Genomic DNA, 21,817 nt, shown 5'->3' with positions numbered 1-21,817 from the left:
TATTTCCCCCTCCCTATACTTCCACAATGATGAGGTACTTTATTGTGGTCTCAGAGTTATGGTGGTCAGAGAACTTGAGACCTCTGAAATCATGATCTAAATAAACTTTACCTGCTCTAATTATTCTTTTTTTTATTTGAAAGTTTTTAGAGAGTAATATATTTAAATTTTACTTTTTATTTGATCATAGCCACAATTAAAAATTTTATCACAAATTACTTTTGCCATTATTCTCATAACTAAATATTTTTATGTTTACTACTTCATCTGAAATGGTGACCAGTAAAGTTGTTTAAACAATAATAAGGTACATTTCCATTTTTTCAGGATAATGAAATGAAATTATGTAACATGCTAAAGATATTACTAAAGAGAAGTAAGCCTCTGATTTTGGCCTCTGAAATGAAGATTTGTAGGAATTTTTCTAATTAACTTTCAAATCTTCCCACAACCTTTCTGTTTGAGGAACTATCATATGTGAAATATCTGGACAAATACTCTACAAATCAAAAACTGATTCATAAGACCCTAATACCATAAACACTAGTCTCTTCAGTATGTCCTGTGTCAGTTTTCTTGATCATGTCAAGAACATGGAGACATTTTTTAAAATAATAGAACATTTAATTACATCAGTTTCCCATCAACCTGTAGAAGACATTTAGTGATTATATTGGCCATTTCCACTGGTTGGCAGGTGGCTTTTCCGCTAATGGCTTCCATGGTTTTCATTGCAGCATTTTTCTTGCCAGACTTAGTTCATTTTCAGCCTGAAGAATCACACTTCTATTTGACCAAGTTGAAGTTGGTCTTCTGATTTTTTAACATCTAATTCTGCTTTATCCATACCCAGTTTCTCATTTGTAATCTGCTCTGTATATTTTCTACATGCTGCATTTTTAGGAATTTGCTCAAGAACATCAAGAATCTTTGCATACAATATTCTTAGCCTCTCATGTGGATTCTCGCATACAGCCAACTCCACAAGGCCAGTGGTCTTTGACACACACCCGCCATGACAGTGCACAGCCCTCCAATTGTTCTTGTTAGATCTCTGGGTCACAGTGATGTAAAAGGCAACTGAAACATGGACTGACTAATCTGGTGAAGAATATCTCAAGGCAGTTGGACAGGAGAATGTCATGGGAGTCCATACCTCAAAATTCATTTCATTGTGTAACTAACACCATACAGGCACATGGAGGCCATGGTTCATGCTGTCCTGGCTAATGTTGCCCTTCACAGCTGACCTTGGCATTGTCTGTATGATTGCGGTTCTCAGGTTTTCAGAATGCAAGTATTGTGTGGTCATGAGGGTTTGCACTGATACTTCTGAGGAAGGACTCGTGGCCAGAAAGGGTATGGAGTTGGAGTCCAATTCTTTAGCTCCAGAAAGAGTTATTTGTCAAACTGTGAGAGTGGAGCCAGTGTTATAGTGGAGACTTAAGTTAGTGATGCCTGGCTAATGAAATGACTGCCAAGGAAAGTCACAAGCAGTGAGCACACCCAGCTCCAGGGAGTGGCCCTGCAGCAGACAAGGTTGGAGGGGCAAACTTGTTAAGCCTTCAGGGATCCATATCACACCACCATGTGCCCTAGTTCCACACTTGGAACACTAGACTGAATGTTTGCCCTGCTTTCTGTTTTTTCCTTGCTAATTTCCTGTTCTTCCCTTTTGGGATAGTTGTGTTTCCCCTTGTGCCATTGTATCTTCAAAATATGTTTATTTTCTTTTGATTATTAGAGAAGATTATAGCTAATGTAACTACAAAAGGTTTGATTGTGGTGCTTTGCTTTCACCTGAGTCAGACAGTACCTGAAAAGGCAGAGAGTTGGGAGAAGAAAAGACTTAATTTTGCAATAATTCAACATGTCAGACATGAATGGGTAGCCGCTGGTTTCATCGTGCTCAGTGCTGCAGAGTCAAAGTGTGTATACTATGATATGAGGGATTGTTCTCTCCTTGTTGGGCAGGTGGGCACAAGGGATAGTTCACTATTGTTGACAGATGTGCTTTTTCAGGAGCTGGGGTTGTGTGGGTCTTATGTGAGTCCAATGGACACTGAGCCATCTCAGACCTTTGAATCTAAGATTGTGTGATTGTTTAGACACTTGCTACATTCTGAAGGTGTGTGCATCTGGTTTCCATCCTAGTCTGTCTCTTCTCTATACTTCTGCTAATGCCTTTTAATTTGGACATTTCCTGTGACCTAGAAATGGGGACTGCCCAGTGCAAGGGATAGCATTTTAATTAACTCTGTGGTTAGTCCTTAAGAGAGGGATGAGAGTGTGGGGAGGAAAGCAAATTGTGCTCATGAATCAAAAAGAAGAGTGGAGGAAAAATCCTTTTAATTCAGGGTTCAGCATAACTGTGTTCCCTTGAGTCTCAAGGAGATTTTGGAGGACTATTGAAAAAGGCAGGTGCTGTTGATATTTGTGGACTCTTGGAGATGGACTGAATGCATTTTTTTTCCTGAGATAGACATGAGATTTTGGGGACAAGGGGTAGATATCCTGGTATTGATCTCTAGTGTCCACCAAAGGCATACCTGATAAACCTCTTGTTCCCAGCTGATGGCACTGTTGGGAGGTGGTGGAACATTTTGGAAAGTGGGTCCAATTGATCAAAATTAGTTCATTGGGGATGTGCCCCTGAAGGGGTACTGGGACCCCTGTACATTTATGGCTCTGTTTCTCTTTGCTTTCCAGGTGCCATGAGGTGAGAAATTTCCTCTGCCACACACTCTCTGCCAGAAGTTCTGCCTTGCCACAGGTCCAGAGGCAAGAGTGGCAAATGACCATAGAGTGTAACTTCAGAAATGATGATCCAAAATAGATCTCTACTTCATTGGAGGTGTTGATCTCAGATACTTGTCACAGAATTGGAGCATGATCAGGACAGCTCCTGTCCAAAATACAAGAAGTCTCAACCCCTTCCTCTAACAAAGTCACCTCCTCTGTAAGTAGCAGGAAACAGCTGATACTTCATGCATTCATCTTTTGAGCTACAAACATGTCAGTAATGTCTCCAGTTTAGAATTGGGACATGTAAGGATGCCCAAGGCCTCTCGCGTGAGAACACTTCAGACCCCATTCAGGAATTGAAACCAACATGCTGAAGGGAGATCAGGTGGATGAGCCTGGGCCTTCTGAGGGGACAGACATGTCACATGGGTGTTGCTTGGCAGTTAGGAGTCTTCTGTCTGTGCTGACAGGAAACACTCAAAAGGGTCTATTATGAGTGATCCTCTCCTTTGAGTTCCCCTTCATTATCCCAGAGTATCTATATCCCAGATGAGTTATCTGAGAGGGCTTTCTTTCTATTTGAAAGTGTTATCTCTGTACTGAGCACTTATTGAGTGACTGGCAAGTACTTTTAAGTTTTATAAGAGAATGTGCTCTCCGCTTTGCACTTTTACATTCACTTCCATTTCCAACACCAAGGTGTGTGACTGAAATCTTCATTTTTCACCCCTCCACTTCTCTCCCAGAAAATCAATAGTCTTGAACAGCTTGCTAACTGGATGTGTCAGTGTTGAGACTATGTATATGACATCCTGCATGTTTGTGAATTTGCACCAGAACTTTGTGTTCTTGTGTGTTTCATATGTAGAGGTATGGAAAGGACATAAAAAAGGACATTATGAATTATCTCATGTGTGAGTGTTTAATTGTCATGTGCAAAGATTTTGTCTGTGTGATTTCTTTGGTCAGTGTTGGGTGAGTGCCTTTGTGGTAGGGTTTATTTTTTATGGTGTTAGTGCTGGATCTATAGGTTTTTTTAGCATTGTGAACTATTGTGAATGTGTACATGCATTTGAGGAGAGCTAGAACTTTGTCTTACACTCTGTGTTGGATCTGTACACGTTCCACTCTTAGAATTTATGTGTATGTTCATGGTGTCCATGTGAGAATTTAGGGATGTAGTTTTTGGTGTATAGTGATTTGGAGAGAGTACGATCATTGGGTATGTTGGGGTGTTAGTAGTTATGGATATGTGGTCCATGGATATGGACAGATTCAGCTGATAGTTTCTCAAGGTGGACTGGTATGTCCTTATTTGGGGCTTTGAGGTAATCGAGTTTTTCTTGGGATTGGAGGGGTATCCTTTGTAAGTATGTAGGAGGAGTTATTGAGGTTTATGTCTGAGATTTGTTGGTGAATTTCAAATTCTGAGGCATTTTGTGCATGTGCATGTTTGCAACATAGAGGTGATTGTATATGTTCACATTTGAGAATAGAAATTGTTGTCATATGTTGATAAGTATATTCATTTTGTCTGAATCTGTTCAGTTATTGATGGAGGGTTTATATAATTGTATTTGGGTGATACTACCTGGTGTTGGTTTTTCTGGGGTGTGAGGATGTGTGTATCTGAAGCACACCAAATATCTCCACCCAGAGGACCCTTGTCATAATCATTCTTCTCCTCCTGGTAGATCAGCAGCACATTTGTGGTTGGTGACTTCCTCCTTCTTGTAAATGCTGGGTTCGCACACAAAGGTGTGATAAAATCTGTAAGCTTGTACAAAAGATGTAATCTCTGTTTTCTTGGTCAAAACTTGTGAAACTGTGTCTGGTCTAGAGGATGGAATGAAAAGCACTTGTCCTGTGATCCTTCAAGGTCCACCCTCCTCCCACATGATATAAAGTTAAAAAACTTTTCCAAACATCTGTGCAGAGAAAGTTTCAGGCAAGAGTCACACTCTGGACCAGTTGGCTGTAGTCAATAAATCTGCTTCCTGAAAACTTCCTCTGGTATCCACCTCTTCTGTCCTACTTCATTTGTATTTTAAGTGTTTCTTTGGAGGTGACTGGAATTTTGAGGCTTTGTTAGAAAGGTTATTGATTGTGATATAATTGGGTTGTGGTGTGTATTTGTTGTAGATTTGGCTGTGAGGAATTATGGGTGTACAGTCAGGCATGTGGCAGATAGGAAATATATGTAATTGAGAATTTTCAGTTCTTCAGTATTGTGTGCTTGTGATTGTGTACATCAACAGGTATAAGCCGTCCTGTATACCTGTTAATAGTGACAGAGTGGCTGTGTGTGCTTTTGGGTCTGTGAGTGTACTATGGATGTGTAGATTCAGACACACCCCTGTGTTCTCAAGCTCATGTAATCTTGGACAGTGAATGCAGTTTTGAAAAGTGGTGGCTGTGTATTCATTCACGAGCTGTAATTGGATGGGTTGTGTTTCCACTGAGGTGATGTCCAAGTTATGTTTATGTGGGAATCCAAGTTAGGAGGCTTGGGTATTAACAGTGTATTTGGGTAATTCATGGCATGGTGGGACTTGTGGATAGTTATTAAGAGGAAGATTTGAATGGAGTGTTTCTGTGAATGTATGTATTTTTGTGGTTTGGAAAGGTTGTGAGATCAGAGAGTGCAGTAGTAAAACATGTGTATTTGTGTCATACATACGTTATGTGTGTATTTGGGAAAAGATGACACGTAGATTGTAGTTGACATCATTTTTGTGTGCATTTGGACAGGGTTGGGAGTCTTTACAGTGTATTTGGAAGTTGGTGTTTGCACATCAAATGATTCTGGGGATATTGGTTCATGTTTATGTGTGTTCCTTGGTGGTTGTTCCTCTGTCCTTTAGGGTTATGGATGTTACCATTTTATAATCAGGGTCCTTCAGCTTGCATTCAATCTTTGGGAGGTTCCTAGAGCTTTTTATGTGTGTTGGGGATGAATTAATATTATTTATGTTTATTGAGTGTATATTTCTGTTGAGAGAATCAAGTCTTTATGATTTTTCAGAGGATTTAGAATTTTTCTTATGTACTACTTGTAACAAGTGGGGATTTTTTGTGTGTATACATGGTGGTAATATCATGTGCACAGTCTTCAGGGAGTATAGAGTGTACAGCGATGTATAAGCCTGCATTTGGAAAAGTATAGATTATAGCTACATGTCTTTGAGTACCTGGGTGATAATGGGTATGTGTATTTGGGGGTATGGATCAAGTGTATTTTTTAGAAGGAAAGGTTATGTGCATGTATTCAGGGAATACATGAACGGGGGTGCTTTATGCATCCATGTGTTTGGTGGGGTAGCAATGAGTTGTGCATCCTGTATCTGTTTTCAAATGTGAGAGGTTTTGATGATATCTTCAGTGGTAGGAATTGTAATATTTGTGAATCCTCACATGTGTGTGTGTGCTTGAGCAAGTGTTATGTGCATTGGTCTCTGTGGTTGGTTGCAATGTGCATGGTTGGTAGGGGTAGCAGGAGCACATTGGTGATGACAAGCCTTTCCCATGTGAACTAATGCTTGTTCATTTGATCGGATGTTCCAAAAGTAATTTCTGCTTTCTCGTCCTTATCAGATATCTGGTTATGTTAATTGTGCTGGTGGGGGGATGTGCATCATGTAGGCTGACCTCCAGGATCCTGGACTTGTGGATGGAAGCCAATCAAGGATGACTTTTCTGGAGCAGTTGCAGAAGTTTTCCTCCAAGATGCGAGGTATGGCCATTCCTCTTCAGGATGGTTCAAAGGGACTGACTCAGGAAGGAAACTGTTGGGAGATTTACAGATCCAGGGACAGTTGCTGAGAGAATTGTTTATGTTTTTCCACCTATTGCTTCCTCCCTTGGAGTTTTTCCTCTGCCAAGACAAAGGCCAAGACTCTAGAATATAAGTCCCCATAGGACCCTCCCAACCTGGCTGTGTTGGAGGCCCATGTGTGTGCATGTGTGTGTGTGTGTGTGTATGTATGTGTATGTAATGCCTCTTTATATCATAGATCTTCACTTCTTATCAGAACTATTATTTTCAAATGCTTTCTTGCATTCAGTGGGTTGCCTTTTCACTAATGGGTGTGTCCCTTGAAAAATCAGGATTTCAGTCTTGATGTAGTTCAGTTTCTCTCTTTCTTTTGGTGCTTGTGCTATTGGTGTTTCTGTCTACGAAGTCAAATCCATTGTCGTGGATTTTGTCTCTCTTGTGTTAAGAGTTTTATAGTTGCAGGTCTTACATTTAGGTTTTCTATCCATGTTGAGTTAATTTTTGTCTATGGTGTCAGATAAGGGTACAACTTACTTGTTTGCTGTGTGGCTATCTGTCCAGTGTTCTCGTCAGCATTTGTTGTAAAGACTGTCCATTTCCCATTGAATGGTGTTGTCAGAAGTCATTGAGAGCTCATGGTAGGGTGTTTTTTTTTTTTTAAATATTTGTAGTTATAGATGGATAGCATGCCTTTATTTGTTTATTTTTATGTGGTGCTAAGGATTGAAAATGCTAGGCAAGTACTTTGCAACTGAGCTACAGCCCTAGTCTTGAGGGTGTTTTTTTTCTGGTTTTCTACTCTGTTTGATTAATCTATATTTCTGTTTCATTTTCACACTGTTTTCATGACTGTAGGTTTTAGGCAGGAAGTATTGAAATTATGATATTTCAGACTTCCAATGTTGTTCTTGTTCATACTTGTTTTGGTAGCTGGTAAATTTCATATTCCCCATTAATTTTAGTATGGATTTAAAAAAGTTTGCAGTGAAGAATCTCTACATTTTGTACAACCACAAGACTGGGATCTTAATTAGAATAAGATGTAGCCCATGGTTGTAAAAATATGTCAAAATATACTCTACTGTCATATAAAACTAAAAAGAAAAATAAATAAAATGTGAAATAAAAATGGTATTCATAAAAAAAGAAGTTAGGATTTTGCTAATGATGGCACCAAAAGTGTCAATCACTTTGGACAGTGTTGGCATGTTAACAAATTTAAGTGTTACTGCCCACGTTATTTGTTGTCTTTTACTTTTTGGTGTCATTCTAAGTTTCCTTCATTGTTTTATAGTTTTCAGCTTACACGTTTTTGATCTCCTTGGTTACATAGGAGTCTCATGTTATATTTTATTTGATATGGTGCATTAAATTGTTTGGCTTTCTATCCATATTTTTTATTTAGTATATACAAACAACTTTGGGTGGTTTGCATATTGGCACCTTTAGTGCATTTATTCATTCTGGTGATTATTTTTCCTGGAATCTTAATATTCTTGAGATACAAATTTATAAAGTCTTTGGACAAAGGTAATTATATTTCTTCCTTTCCCCTTAATATGCCCTTTGTCTCTACTTCTTGACATTTGATCTGGCTAGGACTTCCCATATGTTAAAAAGAACTTGAGAAAATATGTTGTCTTCTTTCTGTTTTTTGGGAAAAGATTTTAGTCTCTGAATCATTTAATATAGTAACTGTGTTTTCCAATGTGTGGTCTTTATTTTGTTGTTGTTTGCATTCTACGTTTTTTTTTTTTTTTTTTTTCAGATTCAAGGATTGTACCCTTGGCCTCATGAATGCTAGGCACACATTCTACCAACCACAGAACTATATCCTGGCCTTTAAAAAAAAATTAAGACAGGGTCTGGTTGTGTCTACACAGGGTCCAGTGTGTCCTACAGCTTGTGATTTTTCTACCTCAGACTTTGAATAGCTGAGATTTCAGGTATACATCAAAACATGCAACTGCTTTTCTTCTTCTGTGTATGGTTGTTTTGGATTTCTAATCATGAAATAACATTCTTGCCAGATTGATGCAATGACTGGTTTGTAGTTCCATGTTCTTTTTATTAATTGGTGGAGACACACACTGGACAGAGCACAAGGAGTTAGTAAATTGAGAATAGACTGCCTTAGGAAGGAGCAGTAGGCTCACCCACAAGAATGGGAGTCCCTGAGGTAAGGAAGGAACTGGGAAGCTGGCTTTGAGAAATCAAAATACCAAACTCCTGATGAGTTAATGAGGGGATATGGATATCTCTCCATAAGAGCAGAGAATGTTCACAGCAATTTGTTTTCTGTAGTTTCATTTAGAAACTTGACTAAGTTAAGACAAGAGGAAGTGAAAGATTTGTTTCCCAACTGTTTGTTTCCAGAGACATAGTAAAAACTACTTTTGGTCAGGTTTCAGAAGGGCACAGTCAGGTGCAAGGGAGATTAAAAGCTTCAACAACTGCATGTAGTTGGAGAAGTTTGTCCTAAGGCAGAAGTGAAGTAGCATGTTCAAGAAGTTCAAGAAGTGTAGGATGAATTCTGTGAGGCTGTGAGTCTGGAGTATCTTCAGGATCCAGAGGGAGGGGTTTTACGCAGGAAAGAGTGATCCAAGTTGGTATGCCCAGTACATTTATGGCCAGAGGGGGAGCTCAAATGACCATTTAAGGTACCTTGCATCCAGGTTGTAGCTGTTTTGATAGATCCATCTCCTTCCAGGTCTTAATTAGATCTTGGTGTCCTGGCGAAATCCTCTCTTTTGGATTTCTGTGGGATTCACTAGACCTGGCCAATGGACATTTCCTCATTCTTGGAGTGTGGCCTGAACTCATCCCAGATCAATCAGGTACTGCAGAATCTGATTCACTTCTGGGTTTTGGATAATATTTGCGGATAGAAAAGATATGCCATGTAACATCTCATATGGAAGTAGCAGCAGATTAAATTTCAGAGCATTTATGACTCTCATAAAGGCAATGGGTTATAAATTCATTTGGTTTTGGATATTGCCTGTCATAGCTTAGCTGAAGTCCTCTTAAGGGAATGGTTGGCCCTTTTTACTTTGCTGGAAGAAGATGATGCCTAGTGGAACACAGATAATACTGTATTCCAGTGCTTTTGCTACTTGCTGGATAATTTGTGCCATAAAAGCTGGACCATTGTCACTTTTTAAGGATCTTGGTAAGCCAAACTAGGGATGATTTCCCTTAGGAATACCGTTGCCCCCTCCTGTGCTTTTTCTCCATATAAGGAAAGCTCTGTAGCCACCCTGTAAAGGTATGTATGAGAATTAGTAAGAGCTTGTATCCTGTGTACTAGGGCAAATCTTGGTTCCAGTCCCCCCAGGTATGATCTGCAGTGTTGTTCTGGTTCTATGATTGGTGGTAGTAGCTTTATAGAGTTATTGCAGGTGTTGAGATAGTGGTTTCAGGAGAGTTGGTGGGTGGTATTTGATATTCCAAAGTCCATAAACACTGACCATTCCTGTTGTAGCATCTCTTCTCACCTGGAAGGAATCATATACTTCCTCTGTGCCTTCCACTGTAGTACCTGGGGCAAAATCAATTTGTTATTTTCACATAACCAAGGGCCAGACCAGTCTCCTTGTTTCTTGACCCATTTAAGTTACTAGTAGTACATTATTTGTATTTTTTGGAGGATGGGGGAATGGGGGATTGAACTCAGAGTCATTCAGCCACTGAGCCTCATCCCAGTCCTATTTTGTATTTTATTTAAACACACAGTCTCTCTGAGTTGCTTATTAGTGTCTTGCTTTTTCTGAGGCTGTCTTCGAACTGCAAATCCTCCTGCCTCAGCCTTCCAAGACACTGGGAGTGTACCACCATGCCTGGGCTATGTTATTTGTGTTCTTGATTTCTATTTTGAATGGAGTGTGAATGAAATCTCATTTTCCTGTTTGTTAGGCATGTTGAACTTTTTTTTTCATTCATTTATTTCCTATTTGTATCTCTTCTATTCACAAGCATCTATTTTGATTCTTGGTCCATTTATTTTTAAAATGTTTGCAGTGTTATGTTTTTTGGAGTTCTTGATATATTATGAATATTAATCTCCTGTTGGTACTTAATTTTATCAAAGGAATAGCTGGTAAAAATCTTCATCCATTCTTTACCCCTGTTCATGTTCTTGTTTCCTTTTCTATGGGCAGAAACTTTCTAATTAATGCTGTCAAACTTACTGTTGCTTGGTTTCATCTCCTGATCTTAGGGTACTTGTTATGGATGTTGGTGCCTGCACCTATATGTTGGAGTGTTGAGCCTGTGTTTTCTTCTAGTAGTTGCAAAGTTTCTGGGGGAATTACTAGGTATTTAATTCTCTTTGAGTTGACTTTTGTGCAGGGTGAAAGATGGGGATCAAGTTTTATTCTTCTATATATGGTTGTCCAATTTTTCCAGTGATTTTTTGGAAACAATTATCACTATTTTTTCCAAAATATGTTTTTGGCACTTTTTTGAGTATCAGATGACTGTATCTATGGGGAGTTTTCTCTGTCTTCTGAACCAGTGGACTTCATGCGTTTTGATGAGTGTATCATGATTTTTTAAAATTATCCCTATCCAGTATCATTTGGGATGAGGTATTGTAATGCCTCCTGCATCACATTCCTTGCTCCTTATTGTTTTGGGTATTCTGGGTCTTTTTTTTTATTGCACATGGATTTTAGGATTCTTTTTTCTAGTTCTTTGAGGAATGCCATTGTTCATTGAATGGGGATTATACTGAATCTACATAACACTTTTGGTAGTATGGCTATCTTGACAATATCAGTTCTTCTTCACCAAGAATATGGGAGGTCTTTCTATCTTCAAAGATCTTCTTCAATTTGCTTTTTCAGTGTTCTATAGTTTTCATTGTGGAAGTCTTTCCTTGGGTATTTTTCTCTAAATATTTCATCTTTCCCTAGATATTTCAATTTTGGGGAGGCCATTTCTGATTTCGTTTTTAATGGGTTCATTATTGGTGTATAGGAAATATATTGATTTCCTTAGGTTGATTTTGTAACCTGGTGCTTTCATGAATTTATTAGCTTTAGCAGTCTTTTCATGGAGTGTTTTGGATCTTCTGAGTATAGCTTTATATCATCTGAGAATAGCAGTAATTTGAATTCTTCCTCTATTTTTATCATTTTTATCTCATCTTCTTTTCTCCTTGGTCTGCTTAAATTCAAGTTCTATTTTGAGCAGGATAGGTGTGAATGTGACATCCTCATCTTGTACCAAATTTTAAAGAAAATGCTTTCAGTTTTCCCCCATTTTGTATGATGGATTTGGGTTGATTTTGTCACATACAGTCTTAATCATGTTGAGTGAGGTAAGTCCCTTCTGCCTGTAGTTTCTTCACCATTTTCATCATAAATGGGTGCTGGGATTTGTCAAAGGCTTTCTCTACATGCATTGAGATGACTAAATGGCTTTTCTCTTGAATTCTACTCATATGGTGAATTACATTTATTGATTTGTGGTTGTTAAGCCATACTTAAATCCCTAAAATAAAACCAATTTAGTCATGATATACAGTCTTCTTAATGTGTTGTTGACTATGATTTGCTAATATCTTATTAAGTGTATTTTCATCTAAGGTCATCAGGTATATTGGTCTATAGTTTTCTTTTCTTGATGTGTCCTTATCTGGTTTTGGTATTAGGATGGTATCTAGCTTTATACAATGGATTTGAAAAGGCTCCATGTTTTTCTGCTACATTAATTCCTGTTTAAATGTCTGCTAGAATTTCCCTGAAAATCTATTTGACTGTGGTCTGTTTTTTTGGAAAGCATTTTAATTACTGCTTCTGTTTCATTGCTTTTTTTGGTTGTCTTTAGGTTTTTAAATATATTCTTCAGTAGGAATATATAATATTGCATATTACTTTTGTATAGAATTGTGCCCATTCTTCTAGGTTTTCCAATTTATATTTCAAAACAGTTCCTAATGGTCCTTTGGATATGGTAAAATCTGTGGTGATTTCTACTTTTTAATATCTAATATTGTTAATGTGTGTTTTCTGTAAGTTTTGCTAAGGGTTTATGTATTCAGAGAACCAACCCTTCATTTCAGTCATTCTTTATATTGAATTTTATTGCATATTACTTTTATTTCAGCTCTAATATTTATTATTTTCCTCCTTCTGTTTTGGGAATTCAATTTTGTTTTTGTTTTTTCTATGAACTTGAGTTGCACCATGAAGTTGTTTGGGATCTTTCACATATTCCTACATGGGCACTCAAGGCTACTAATGTTCCTCTTGGAACAGACTTTACAGTGTCCCAGGGGTTCTGAGTATGTTGTATCACTATTATTTATTGATGTGAATTTTATACTTATCTGATTTCTTCTGTTTCCCATTCATCATTCAGAAGGGTATTGTTCAATTTTCATGTTTATATATTTTCTATCTTGTTTTGGTAGATGTTGATTTTTTTTTGGTTTGCTATTGGTGAATTATAGTTGTACATAATGGTGGGAATTGTTCTTACATACAATGTTCACGCATGCACAAGATATAAGAATATATTTTAAATAATATCCTTCCCTTTCTTTTCCTTCCCTTTCCGTCCCCATAGTCCCTTTCATCAACCCTACTTATGAACCACCTCCTCTCTTTTCCTTTTCCTTCTGTAGCATTTACATGAAAGAGAACATTCAGCCCTTGTTCTTCTGATTGTGCAATATGTTACTTAATGGTTTCCAGTTTCATGCATCTTTTCCTTCAAATGACAATTTCATTTTACTTTCTGGTGAGTAAAACTTCATTTTGCATATATCCCACATTTTCTTAATCCATTCCTCTTTTGTGGGACACTGAGGCTGGTTCCATTTTGCTAAAGTAAATGGTGCTACTATAAAGGGGGTGTGCATGTATCACAATAATATGATTATGATTCTTTAGGATAAATACTGAGGAGTGGTATTGCTGGGTTATATGGTGGTTTCATTTGTGTTCTTTTGAAGATCATCCATACTGATTTTTATAGGATTTGTACTAATTTCCAGTTCCATCAATAGTAAGTTGTGCTGATTGTCACATCTTCTTCAGCATTTATTTATTTATTTTCTTGACATTTATTTATTTTCTTTTTTTTATTGAAAACAAATGGGACATATGTTGTTTCTCTGTTTGTACATGGCGTAAAGGCATACCATTTGTGTAATCATAAATTTACATAGGGTAATGTTGTTTGATTCATTCTGCTATTTCTTTCCTTCCCTCCACCCCTCCCACCCCTCTTTCCCTCTATACAGTCCTTCCTTCCTCCATTCTTGCCCCCCTCCCTAACCCTAACTCTAACCCTAACACTAACCCTCCCACCCCCCATTATGTGTCATCATCCACTTATTAGCAATATCATTCATCCTTTGGTTTTTTGGGATTGGCTTAGCTCACTTAGCAATGATATCTTCCAATTTCATCCATTTGCCTGCAAATGCCATTATTTTATCATTCTTTATGGCTGAGTAATATTCTATTGTATATATATATATCACAGTTTCTTTATCCCTTCATCAATTAAAGGACATCTAGGTTGGTTCCACAATCTGGCTATTGTGAACTGAGCAGCTATGAACATTGATGTGGCTGTATCTCTGTAATATGCTGATTTTAAGTCCTTTGGGTATAGGCCAAGGAGTGGGATACCTGGGTCAAATGGTGGTTCCATTCCTAGTTTTCTAAGGAGTCTCCACACTGCTTTCCAGAGTGGCTGCACTAATTTGCAGCCCCACCAGCAATGTATGAGTGTACCTTTCTCCCCACATCCTTGCCAACACCTGTTGTTGCTTGTATTCTTGATAACCGCCATTCTAATTGCGGTGAGATGGAATCATAGGGTGGTTTTGATTTGCATTTCTCTTATTACTAGAAATGTTGAACATTTTTCCATATGTTTGTTGATTGCTTGTAGGTCTTCTTCTGTGAAGTGTCTACTCATTTCCTTAGCCCATTTGTCGATTGGATTATTTGCAATCTTGGTGTAGAGTTTTTTGCGTTCTTTATAGATTCTGGAGATTAGTGCTCTATCTGAAGTATGATTGGCAAAGATTTTCTCCTACTCTGTAGGCTCTTTCTTTGCATTGCTGATAGTTTCCTTTGCTTAGAGAAAGCTTTTTAGTTTGAATCTATCCCAGTTATTGATTCTTGCTTTTATTTCTTGTGCTATGGGAGTCCTATTGAGGAAGTCTGGTCCTAAGCCGGCATGTTGAAGCTCTGGACCTACTTTTTCTTCTATTAGATGCAAGGTCTCTGGTCTGATTCTGAGGTCCTTAATCCATTTTGAGTTTAGTTTCGTTCATGGTGAGAGATATGGGTTTAGTTTCATTCTGTTGCATATGGATTTCCAATTCTCCCAGCACCATTTGTTGAAGAGGCTATCTTTTCTCCATTGCATATTTTTGGCCCCTTTGTCTAGTATGAGAAAATTGTATTTATTTGGGTTTGTGTCCGTGTCCTCTATTCTGTACTATTGATCCACCTTTCTATTTTGGTACCAATACCATGCCATTTTTGTTACTATTGCTTTGTAGTAGAGTTGAAGATCTGGTATTGCGATACCCCCTGCTTCACGCTTTCTGCCAAGGATTGCTTTAGCTCTTCTGGGTTTTTTATTCTTCCACATGTATTTCATAATTGCTTGGTCTATTTCTGTAAGATACATCATAGGGATTTTAATTGGAATTGCATTGAATCTGTATAGCACTTTTGGTAGTATGGCCATTTTGACAATATTAATTCTTCCTATCCAAAACATGGGAGATCTTTCCATCTTCTGAGGTTTTCTTGAATTTCTTTCTTTAGTGTTCTGTAGTTCTCATTGTAGAGGTTTTTCACCTCTTTTGAGAGATTGATTCCCAAGTATTATATTTTTTTCGATGCTATTGTGAACAGGCTAATTTTCGTAATTTCTCTTTGAGAATATTCATCACTTTTGTATAAAAATGCCTTAGATTTATGTGCATTGATCTTATATCCTGCTACATTACTGAATTCACTTATGAGATCTAAAAGTTTTCTGGTGGAATTTCCTGATTCCTCTATGTATATAATCATATCATCAGCAAATAGTGATAGTTTGAGTTCTTCTTTTCCTATTCGTTTCCCTTTAATTTCTTTGGTCTGTGTAATTGCTCTGGCTAGAGTTTCAAGGATGATATTGAAAAGAAGTGGTGAAAGAGGGCATCCCTGCCTTGTTCCAGTTTTTAGGGGGAATGCTTTCAGTTTTTCACCATTTAGAATGATATTAGCCATGGGCTTAGCATAGATGGCCTTTACAATGTTAAGGAATGTTCCCACTATCCCTATTTTTTCTAGTGTTTTGAGCATGAAGGGGTGTTGTATTTGATCAAATGCTTTTTCTGCATCTATTGAAATAATCATGTGATTCTAGACTTTAAGTCTATTGATATGGTGAATTACATTTATTGATTTCCTGTTGTTGAACCAACCTTGCATCCCTGGGATGAAACCCACTTGATCATGGTGCACTATCATTTTAGTATGTTTTTGTATGTGATTTGCTAAAATTTTGTTGAGAATTTTTGCATCGATGTTCATTAAGGATATTGGTGTGAAATTTTCTTTCCTCGATGTGTCTCTGTCTGGTTTAGGTATCAGGGTAATATTGGTTTCATAGAATGCGTTTGGGAGGGTTCCCTCCTCTTCTATTTTATGGAATACTTTGAGAAGTATTGGAATGAGCTCTTCTTTAACGGTTTTGTAGAACTCGGCTGAGAATCCATCTGGTCCCAGACTTTTCTTTGTTGGTAAGCTTTTGATGACTTCTTCTATTTCATTACTTGAAATTGGTCTATTTAAATTGTGTATGTCCTCCTCGTTCAGTTTAGGCAATTCATATGTCTCTAGAAACCTGTTGATGTCTTCGAAATTTTCTATCTTGTTGGAGTATAGATTTTCAAAATAGCTTCTAATTATGTTTTGTATTTCAGTCGTGTCTGTTGTGATATTTCCTTATTCATTCAGAATTTTAGTGATTTGGGTTTTCTCTCGTCTTCTCTTTGTTAGTGTGGCTAAAGGTTTATCAATTTTGTTTATTTTTTCGAAGAACCAACTATTTATTTTGTCAATTTTTTGTATTGTTTCTTTTGTTTCAATTTCGTTGATTTCAGCTCTGATTTTAACTATTTCCTCTCTTCTGCTACTTTTGGTGTTGGTCTGTTCTTTTTCTAGGTCTTTGAGCTGTAGTGTTAGGTGGTTTATTTGTTGAGTTTTACTTCTTTTATTAAATGCGCACCATGAAATAAATTTTCCTCTAAGTACTGCTTTCATAGTGTACCAGAGATTTTGATATGATGTTTCTTTGTTCTCATTTACCTCTAAGAATTTTTTAATTTCCTTCCTAATATCTTCTGTTATCCATTCATCATATAATAGCATATTGTTTAATCTCCAGGTGTTGGAATAGTTTCTGTTTTTTACTCTTTCATTTATTTCTAACTTCAATCCATTATGGTCTCATAGAATATAAGGTAAGTGTCTCTATCTTCTTGTATTTGCTAACTTTAGCTTTGTGGCATAATATATGTTCTATTTTAGAGAAGGATCCACGTGCTGCTGAGAAGAAAGTGTATTCGCTCTTGGTTGGATGGTATATTCTATAAATGTCTGTTAAGTCTAAATTATTGATTGTGTTATTGAGATCTATGGTTTGTTTGTTCAATTTTTGTTTGGAAAGTGGTGAGAGAGGCGTGTTAAAATCACCTAGTATTATTGTGTTACGGTCTATTTGGTTTCTAAAATTGAGAAAGATTTATTTGACATACATGGATGAGCCACTGTTTGAGGTATAGATGTTTATGATTGTTATGTCTTGCTGGTTTATGCTTCCCTTAAGCAGTATGAAATGACCTTATTTATCCCTTTTGACTAACTTTGGCTTGAAGTCCACATTATCTGAAATGAGGATGGATACTCCAGCTTTTTTTACTGAGTCCATGTGCATGGTATGTTTTTCCCCATCCTTTCACCTTTAGTCTATGTGTATCTCTTTCTATGAGTTGTGTCTCTTGCAGGCAACATATTGTTGGATGTTATTTTTAATCCAATCTGCCAGTCTATGTGTTTGATTGATGAATTCAGGCCATTAACATTCAGGGTTATTATTGTGGTATGATTTGTATTCCCAGTAATTTGGTTCATTTTTGAAATTTATTTATTTATTTTTTTAACACGACTTGGTTCCTCCTTTATTTGACAGTTCCTTTAATATAATTCCTCCCTTTGCTGATTTGCTTCTTTGTTTTTTATCCATTCCTCATGGAATGTTTTGCTGAGAATGTTCTGTAATGCTGGCTTTGTTTTTGTAAATTCTTTTAGCTTTTGTTTATCATGGAATGATTTTATTTCATCGTCAAATTTGAAGGTAAGTTTTGCTGGGTATAAGATTCTTGGTTGGCATCCATTTTCTTTCAGAGCTTGAAAAATGTCATTCCAGGCCCTTCTAACTTTTAGGGTCTGGATTGAAAAATCTGCTGATATCCGTATTGGTTTCCCCCTGAATGTAATTTGGTTCTTTTCTCTCACAGCCTTTAAAATTCTGTCTTTATTTTGTATGTCAGGTATTTTCATTATAATGTGCCTTGGGGTGGGTCTGTTGTAATTTTGTGTATTTGGAGTCCTATAAGCCTCTTGAACTTGATTTTACATTTCATTCTTCAGACTTGGAAAATTTTCTGAAATTATTCATTAAATAGATTTTTCATTCCTTTGGTTTGTTTCTCTAAACCTTCCTCAATCCCAATAATTCTTAAATTTGACCTTTTCATGATATCCCATAGTGCTTGTAGATTCTGTTCATGATTTCTTACCATCTTCTCTTTTGGTCAACTTTTTTTCAAGGTTAAATATGTTGTCTTCAATATCTGAGGTTCTGTCTTCCAGGTGTTCTATCCTATTGGTTCTGCTTTCTATGGAGTTCTTAATTTGGTTTATTGTTTCCTTCATTTCAATGATTTCTGTTTGCTTTTTTTTCAATATCTCTAACTCTTTATTGAAATGTTCTTTTGCTTCCTGTATTTGCTCTTTTAACTGTCGATTGGTGTGATCATTCAATGCCTGCATTTGCTCTTTCATTTCATTGTTTGCTTCCCTTATCATGTTAATTATGTATATTCTGAACTCCCTTTCTGTCATTTCTTCTGCCATGCTGTCTTTGGAATGTATTGATGTAACATCTAAATTTGTTTGAGGCATTTTCTTCCCTTTTTTTCTCATTTTGTTCAGGTATCAGTGGACTGCTGAGATGTTGCAGATTTCCTCTATTGACTTACAATGTCCCTGAAGATTTCTAGTATATCCCCTCTTAGTCTTCAGTAGCCTGAAGTCTTAGAGGAATTTGATAATGTGGTGTACCACAAGGAAGTTGCCTCTCTAGGGGTGGTGGCCTTCAGGTGGGGTATATTCCCTGCTAGTGGGCAGAGGTGCATCCACTTGTTGACCAATGGTCAACCAAAGGGAACTAGGCTGCGGACTGAGGTAAGGCCTGTTTGTGCCTGTAACTCTGGTTTTACTGTCCTTGTGGGAAAACCTCACCCAGCGGGGAAGACTCACCCAGTGGGGAGGTCTTGCTGGTCAGTTCCTCTCCTGCAGGTTCCCCTCAATCCACAACTACCTCCTGGGCAGGGCAGCCTTCCTAGGCAACGTCCCCAGGGGCCCAGACCTACCTCCTGGCCCTGGGAGCTTTGCCCTTTGCAGACAAGTCTCCTTAGGCTGCCCCTCCTCAGAGAAGTTGCCCGCAGTCCTGGAACCTTCGCTCTACCCTTCAGCTTGTCTCTGTGCAGATCTTCCACCAAGAAGTCGCCTAGGTCCCAGGACCGTGTTTTGCACCTAATCACCCAGCTATGTGGCCTCTCCTCTGAGCAGCCACCGGGAACCTCCTACACATGCTCTGAGCCCCAGTAACCCGCCGCATGCCTCTTCCTCCAGGCAGCCACCTGGTGTTCTGTGTGGTCGCTTTGAGACCAAGCAACTCACTGCGCACATCCTTCTCCTCAGGGCAGCCCCACCCCCATTGTTCAGGAGGTTGTTCTGAGTCCAAACAGCTTGCCATGCAGCTCCTCCTCTGGGCAGCTGCCAGAGCCCCGGCGGGTTGCTCCCTGTCTCTAAATAAAAATAAGAAGGTCTGGAATGTGGTTCAGTGGTTATGTGCCCCTGGGTTCAATGCCTAGTACCAAAGTGGGGGGGAGAAAGAAAAGATTGTCTTGAGTAACTGACCCTTTGCTGTTCCACATAGCTTTGGGAATCAGCTGCCAGGTTCCCTGAGCAAGCCCTTGGAACCTTTATCAGAGGAAATTGAGTATCTTTAGATTTTTTAAAAGTATTTTCATTAGTTGTTGATGAACCTTTATTTATTTATCTATATGTGTTGCTAAGAATCAAACCCAGTGCCTCACATGTACAAGGCAAATGCTCTACCACCAAGCCACAACCCCAGCCCTGTATTTGCACATTTTTGCTGGAAAAAGGCAGAGTTCTGATGGAAGAGTGCTCATCCTTGGGGCCCTTGTGAGCCTCAGGGTCCTCTGGCAGTAGTCTGCCTTGGTCGAAGGCTGCACAGGAGGCCTGGGGAGCTTATGCAGGTTTCTGTTTGCAAGCTCTGGTGGACTTTGTCGAAGTGAGCAGATGGGATAGCCTGACTTGATGACTGAGTACCACTTCTGAGCTTGGACACTGCCTCGACTGGGCACACTGGGAGGGGTGGGGGACGCTATTTTAGATTCAAGGCCTCACCGATCTGGGCCTTGCTGCACTCATCCTGCAGCCAAGCACACCCTCTGCCTGGTGGCCTCAGCACCCCCACGTGCCTCACAATCTGGGCAGCAGCATCTAGTGAGGAGAGGGCTTCTAATGCGGGCCCCTCGGTGGGCCAGGCCTGTCCTCTGTCTTGCACAGAACAGAACTCTCAGGCCAGCACAAGGATGACTTCCTCATTACTGTGCTGGCTGGAGAAGGCTGTTGGGCACAGCTGACCCCACACCAGGGAGGGTGCCCCAAACCTGCTGCTGTGCTTAGGCCTCACCTGCCCCGGTATGGACACTCCTGAGTCTGGGCAGGTGTCCACATGTTGTGCTCCCAGTCTGTCACTGTGGCTCAGCTGCTGGTGCATGTGGGTTCAGATGGCCCCCTCTACCTCTTCTTAAACTTGCATGTCCAGTGAGTCTAGCTAGACCAGCTTTGTTTTGGTTGACTTTAGTGGGAGTTAGTTTTTAAATATCTAAAGTGTGATGCTTTCCATACCTGCTGCTGATAGGGATTTTAAAATCAAATTGCAAGTTTTCTTTAACTGGCACTTGCTTCCCTGTGACCACTGGTGAGTGTGAGTGGGTCTCTGTGACTCTGCATTCCCTATTTTTCTCCACTTCCCCCTTTCTGGCACAAGATGCTGTTTGTGGCAGAGAATTGCTAACTTTTCCTTAATCTGTCTGCTGCTTGCTTGCTGGTTATAAGTTCTGCTTCTGCTCGCCTAGTGGCCACAGATTGCTCAAGTGAATGTGCTCTGAAGGTCCAGGATTAGCATCACTCTGCAGCTGTCCACTGCTCATACAGGCCTCTCCTCCATCTCTCTTCCTCCCTGGACTCTGTTTTTCACAGTTGCTTGCTTCTGGCTTTGTGTCATTCTCATTTTGTTTTGTCTTTTTTTTTTCCTGGGATTGAACCCATGGTGCTCTAGCAGACTCACCCTCAACCCTATTTAAAGCATTTTTTATTTCAAATCAGGGCTTCACTAATTTACTGAGGCTGCAATTGTGATCCTCCTACCTCAGCCTCCTGAGTCACTTGGATTATGGGGGTGCTACCACCCCAGCACTCTCTGTTACTTATCTGTTTGGTTCAGTGAGAACTCCTGTGCCTCACCATTTGGGACTCCTCTCCAGCATCCCCAGCCCTCTGCTGCATGCTAGCTGGACACAGCTGTCCATCTGGCTCACCTGTCTTGTGCTCTGCTGCCTTCACTACTTGAGCTGGTGCCTTGTCTCCATGCTGCTTGTGATGAGCTTCCTCCAGAGAACTCTCAGAGGTTAACCTGTCCATACCAAGACTGGCCATGGCTCTCGCTTGATAGTTTGCTCATTGACGTTATGCCTGCATCTCACACTTTTAACCCTCCCTTTTCACCTCTTGCTACATTAGACATGTGTGTGTCATTGATTCTATTTATCTGAATTTTAAGAGACCTAAGTCAATTCCAGGTGATCAATCCCCACCTCCTGTGAATGGTGGGCTTCCTCAGCAGTCCTGGGATAGGGTGGATTGCCTTTGCCTTGTGGTGCCCAGCATT

General features: G+C 39.0%; 1 pseudogene; it reads right to left on the bottom strand.

Moving 5' to 3' along the window:
- Nucleotides 1–668: 668 nt before the first annotated feature.
- Nucleotides 669–21,585, bottom strand: LOC124974287 (NADH dehydrogenase [ubiquinone] 1 alpha subcomplex subunit 5-like; annotated as a pseudogene).
- Between the last annotated feature and the right edge of the window lie 232 nt (nt 21,586–21,817).

The sequence above is a fragment of the Sciurus carolinensis genome, unplaced genomic scaffold (assembly GCF_902686445.1).
Source record: "Sciurus carolinensis unplaced genomic scaffold, mSciCar1.2, whole genome shotgun sequence".
NCBI classification, from domain to species: Eukaryota; Metazoa; Chordata; class Mammalia; order Rodentia; family Sciuridae; genus Sciurus; species Sciurus carolinensis.
Note: the sequence above shows the minus strand (reverse complement) of the source record. Positions and strands in the feature narration are given on the sequence as shown.